General features: G+C 55.4%; 1 long non-coding RNA gene across 1 annotated transcript in view; it reads left to right on the forward strand.

Moving 5' to 3' along the window:
• The first annotated feature begins 4,337 nt into the window (after nucleotides 1–4,337).
• Nucleotides 4,338–5,616, forward strand: part of LOC114894580 — a 6,218-nt gene continuing 4,939 nt past the window's right edge. Inside the window, exon 1 of the long non-coding RNA XR_003793257.1 lies at nucleotides 4,338–4,468. This is a non-coding gene — a long non-coding RNA (uncharacterized LOC114894580). The remainder of the gene's footprint in view (nucleotides 4,469–5,616) is intronic.

Consider the following 5,616-nt stretch of genomic DNA (forward strand, 5'->3'; position numbering starts at 1 on the left):
TGGTGGTGATGGTGGTGATGGTGGTGATGGTGATGGTGGTGATGGTGGTGATGGTGATGGTGGTGATGGTGATGGTGGTGGTGGTGGTGGTGATGGTGGTGATGGTGATGGTGGTGATGGTGATGATGGTGGTGATGGTGATGGTGGTGACAGTGATATATGGAGGTCCTCCTACGTCAGCGCTCCTCCTAGCACATGATAAAGAGCTTGGACTTTATCTAGAGAATGATGGTGAGCCATTGAGATGTTTTCACTGCTTTGGGACATGATTCTAAGTGTGTTCTTGGGGGATGTCACGGTATGGAGTCAGACTCCATAGTGGGTGCAGGGGACCAGAAGGAGCACAAGGAGTCATGCAAGAGGTGAGGGGGGCAGGAGGGGTGATGAGAAGGCAGCAGATTCAAGAGATGTATTGGAGGTAGAGCCCAGGACTAGCTCTTAGAGCAGATGTGACAGGTAAGGGAGAGAATCAACCATGAGATGTGGAGGTGGGGAGAGCAGACCTGGACCAAAGTTTCTGAATTCAGCTGCTCAGAGATGCCTGTTGGACACCCAGGGTCAGCAGCTGGACACACTGCTCTGGGTTTCAGGGACAGTCAGGCCTGGATGCAAGAAATGGGACTTCATCTGCGGAAATTAGGCGGTACTTACGTGGGGCTTGGGGCCCCCGCGGTGGAGGTTGGCAGGGAGGAGCCTGGGAAGGAGGCGCCAACAGAGAAGAGGGGCGTGGAGAGGAGGAGGGGCCATCAGCTCCTCCCCCATGACCCTGACAGCTGACAGCAGCACCCAAGAAGCCCATGTGAAGGCTGCTGACCTCTCCCCAGGTGTCCTTCTACCCGGATATCCCTGCTCCCTGGTCTGAGGTCTCGGTGGGCCCCGAGTTATCTGGAGCAAGGAGGGGAGAGCACACAGCAAAGGCCAGGCTGCAGGGAGGAGGGCGGCCTGTTGCTCACTGAGTCACCTGTCACCCCATCCTCCCCTGGGCTCCTCGCCCTGGGCCCCTTGCCCTGGACTCAGGTCTGAGCAGCCCCCCAACCCCGGCACATCCCAGACTGGGCTCAGCTGCTTCACTGTGCAAAGGCCTGGGGGCATGGGGCATGGGGACCAGGCCTGGGGGCAGCAAGGGTCCTGCCCGCAAAGCTCCGCCCACCTCCTGCAGGTGAGGTCGCGCTGGGGCCTGTGGTCGCTCCCATTTCACGGAGACCCACCTGTCTGCCTTCTGATTTCTGCAGTCTCCTTCCTGGATCGCCCACGGCTGCGCCCTTCCTGTCCTTGGCACTGCTTTCCCGGGCCGACCACACCCTTGGCAGGATAGGCCCAACAAGGAAATCGATCCTGGCAGCTGTCGTCCTGGCGCCGCGGGGGCAGGAAGGCGGCCACAGGGAGGGCTTTTCCGTGTGCTGCTTTGTTCTGTCTTAGTCGGAGCGACATTAAGTTACAAACCAAAGGGTGGAAAATGGTGGGAATTTCACTGATCTTGGCAGCGGAGCGGACTTCTTATGAGGGTGGCGGTCAAGAAAAGTGCTCTCGGGGCCCAGGTGCTGCCACAGACGAGGCTCTCAGTTGCCACCCTGGTGATGCCCTGCTCTGCCTGCTGCGTGGGGCTGGGGGTTCCAGCCCTTACAGAGCTTTCTCGGCTTCTGTTCTACTTCACAGGCAGTTGCCTGGAAATGGGGAGACGTTTTATAATGAAAACCAAACTCATAAAATGGGGATTTGCATTTAAGTTTTCTTTGCCCTCATTTCTGGGGAGGAAAGCAAAGGTGGGGTGTCTCCACACAGGTGATTCTGGAAGCACATGCCAGGGCTCCAGTGACCTGCGTGGACTCCATGGATTCTATTCAGACCAATCTGTAACTGTCAGTGGCCAACAGGGACTCGGGGACATGGGGACGTGGGGACACAGTCTGTGTCATCCACACTTGTCCCTGGCAGACACTCGAGGGTGGAGACAGTGTGGCCCCTCTGGAAGCAAGAGGATGTGATGCCCACTTCCTCTATCTGGATGAAGGCCTCGCTCTGTCCCTTCATGCAAGTTCCGGTTTTATCTGGTCTTTCTGGTGAACCTGGCAGAAGTGTGGTTTGGATGGGCATTTCCCTTTTTTTTCCCCCCCTTTTTTTTTGACAGTAACATATTTAGATAATAATAAAGAACTCCCCTTAAAGATATCCAAATAGAGAATTGCAGAAGTTGCTTAGTAGAGGGGGCTCTGTTAGCAGCACTTCTGGGGCTGAGCCCGGTTCAGAGGTGCATCAGACCCTGTTCTGCCACCGTAATGAGCAGGCCCAAGGTCCAGGGGCTCCGTCCCAGGTGGCCCCAGAGGGGCCAGTGCAGGGGCCCAGGTTGTCAGGGGAGGAGGGGCAGGTGAGCCTCACACCTGCTGAGCCCTGAGGGCTCCCACCTGAACCTCAATTTCCACGGGGGCCTCCACCCCCGGTGCGGGGAGATGACCTCCTGTCATGTGCCCTGAGGCCAGAGAAGGACTTCCGGACAGAGTCGCGGCCTGACACTTCTTTTCGTTTGGGTCTGATCCAGGGGTCATCTCAGGGGAGCTGGCAGAGCTCAGGCACCCGGCCCCACCATCTGCACTGTGACGGGGAGGAACCTGAGTCTGCAGACCCTCCCTTCTCCCCATGCTCCCACCAAACGGGAACAGGGGCCAGGTACTTCCGTGGCCTCTCTCCCACCTTCGGCCCCGTCCTGAGCCTCCGCCCCCGGACCGATCTATACCCGTCAAGGCTGCTCACGTGAGGCCAGAGACGCACGTGATTTGAAAAGTGGGGGGCGGCCAGGCCATCCCACCCCGGCCCGACATGGCGGTCCCCGGGCTGCCCCGCCCCCCACCCTGCTGAGTCACGTTCCATTCCCGTTCAGGGCGGCTGTGGCTTCTGGTGGGTCAGAAATGTTTCTGGTTGAGCTGTCAGTGGCTGAACGTCCTTCCTGCCCCTTGAGAGGAAAGTTTCGGCTCTGGAAAATTACCAGGCCAGGAAGCTAGGGAGGTTTCTGCCCTGGGGCAGTTTGAGAGAGAAATTTCCCGACTGGTCTCAGACTGCGAGGACAGACACGGGCTCCTGGCAACCTTTATTAGAACCGCTTTCCTGATCCTCTGGCAGCAGGAAAGCCGTGTCCCAGACTGTCCTCGTGGACACAAGCTAGTTTGTGTCAGAGAAGCGGCTCCGCCGTTTCTCTGACACAAGCTAGTTTGTGTCAGAGAAGTGGCTCCGCCGTTTGGAACAGGTGAAAACCCTAAGTTGTGAGTTCAGACACATGGACTCCTTCTGGAAAGCATGGCAAACCCCAGAGACTGCCTGAAATGATTCCTATGTGCGCAGGAGTCCGGGCCCTCCCCCACCCTCCCTGGGCAAACTCCTTTTCAAAGCACCTAGAAGTCAGGTAAATATGGAAAGTGGGTTAAGTACCAGCTAAATCATTACAGCAGAAAACATAATTGCCAACCAGCCTACTTAAGGCTGGAAGTCCTGGGGTGGGGGGCAGGTCTAGAGCCCACTGAGCTCCCCAACCTGCACAGGTGATGCCGTTCAGGTCTGTAGATGCCACTGATCTGAATATTTGTGTCACCCCTCTCCCTCCTCTCTGATCGAGGAGGGAATGTGACCCCCTCTGATCTCCCTCTGTCCCTGGTTGGGGCACCTGTCCCCCCTGTGTGGGTGTCACACCAGCACACACAGGTAAACCCCGTCAGTCACAGGGAAGGTTCCTAAATGCTCCAGGGGAGAAGCCACTGGGAAGTTACACACAGCTCCGCTCGGGTCCGTCCGGGGCCACATAAAACTTGACGGATGGAAACAAGGGCAAACCGGAGCAGCCGACCCTAACCCTAGACACATGATATGTCCACATGATGACATCAACCCTTCCGGGTTCCTCCGCGATCCTGTGCCCAAGAGGCCAGCACACAGGCTGCATCGTGGGCCTCAGTCTGTCCGTCTGTGCAGTGGGGGAGCCAGCAGGGCTGTAGGAGCTCCGGAGACAAGGCCACAAGCTGCCCAGAACGGTGTGAGCATCGATCGGGCTGGCCCTGGGGTGGCCATCCCATCACGAGCCCATATTTCAGAAGCACGGATTAGACTGTCCCTTTCCTGCCTAAAGCATCCACGGCTCCCGGCACCCAGCTCCTCCCCAGGCTGCTGTGACAGATCACCGAGCCAGACTGGGAGCAGCACGCAGACAGCACCCTGCAGCTCTGGGGCCAGAGCCTTGGGTCCCCCGGGTGCGGTGTCTGTGGGATGGAGCTCCTGGAGGCTTTCTCTTCCGTTCCAGCCCTCAGAGGCGCCACGCCCCGTGGCTCATGGCCCTTTCCTCGCATCACCCCAACCTCTGCTCCTATCGCTGCGTCTCCTCTGGCTCTGACCCTCCGGCCTCCCTCCTCTTGGAACGCTGGAGACCAGTGGGCCACCCAGACCACCAGGCTCATCTTCCATCTCACAGTTCATACTCCTTTGCCAGGTAAGGTAACATATTTGCAGATTCGGGGGTTAGGACGCGGTGCTGTTGGGGCCAAGAGGCACCCTCCCTCCACTGGTCACCTTGCTGTCCTTCCTCCCTCTTTGTGCCTGCTCCCAGGGGCTTTCAATCCCTCAGCCTGGCCATCCTTCTCACTCTGGGGTCTCGGCTGGTGTCCCTTCTTTCTGTCAGGGTAGAGCTGGCCCCCCAGGGTCACCCTGCTAGTGCCTGGTCCCTGTGGTTTTTCTGCTGTCGGTGCTGTGCTGGCAGGGGACGCGTCTGCTACTGTCCCACCTTGTTTGTCCCTCAGAACACCAATAATGTCATCTCACAGCTGCTCAGCCAGGTGGGCTGCCTGAAGGTGGGGGCTGGAGACACTGTCTCTGAAACTCAGTCCCACGCAGCAGCCATGGAGCATTTTATTCTGATTTTAAGTTAAATTTAAAAATTTAAACTGATACCCATGCAGCTTCTGAAAACTTTTGTTTGAAACAACTTAAGTAAATGAGTGTCCTTTTCTGACCATAAATTTTATGAAATTTAAGTATAAGCAATGATTTCTGATAAAGATTTAGGTTCTGAATTTAGATGTGCTGTAAACATAAAACATACATGGGATTTTGAAGGCTCACCAGAAAAAAGGGAAAGTAAAATATCTCATTAATAGTTCCTTATGTTGATTATATGTTGAAATGATAATTTGGGGGCTACTTAGGGTTAAGTTAAAAGATATTAAAATTACTTTTACCTGTTTCATGGAAAATTACATATATGGCTCTATTATATTTTTATTGAACTGTGATGGTCTAGATGCACAAAAGTTTAAAAAACAAAACCTGAAAGTTTAATGCACCACCTAGTGGCAACTTTGAAAGGGCAGCTGGGGGCTGTGAGCATCTCTGCAGAGTGGTGGGAATGTGTGTGTGTATGTGTGTGTGTGTCTATGTGTGTCTGTGTCTCTGTGTGTGTGTCTGTGCATGTGCGTGTGTGTGTCTGTTGGTCTGTGTGTGTCTCCGTGTGTGTGTCTGTATGTGTCAGTGTTTCTATATGTCTATGTCTGTGTGTCTGTGTGTGTGTGTCTGTGTCTATGTGTGTTTCTGTGTCTGTGTGTGTGCGTGTGTGGCTGTGTCTCTGTGCTTCTGTGTCTGTGT

This window comes from Monodon monoceros, unplaced genomic scaffold, assembly GCF_005190385.1.
Source record: "Monodon monoceros isolate NGI ecotype Baffin Bay Population unplaced genomic scaffold, NGI_Narwhal_1 Super_Scaffold_13, whole genome shotgun sequence".
Lineage (NCBI taxonomy): Eukaryota > Metazoa > Chordata > Mammalia > Artiodactyla > Monodontidae > Monodon > Monodon monoceros.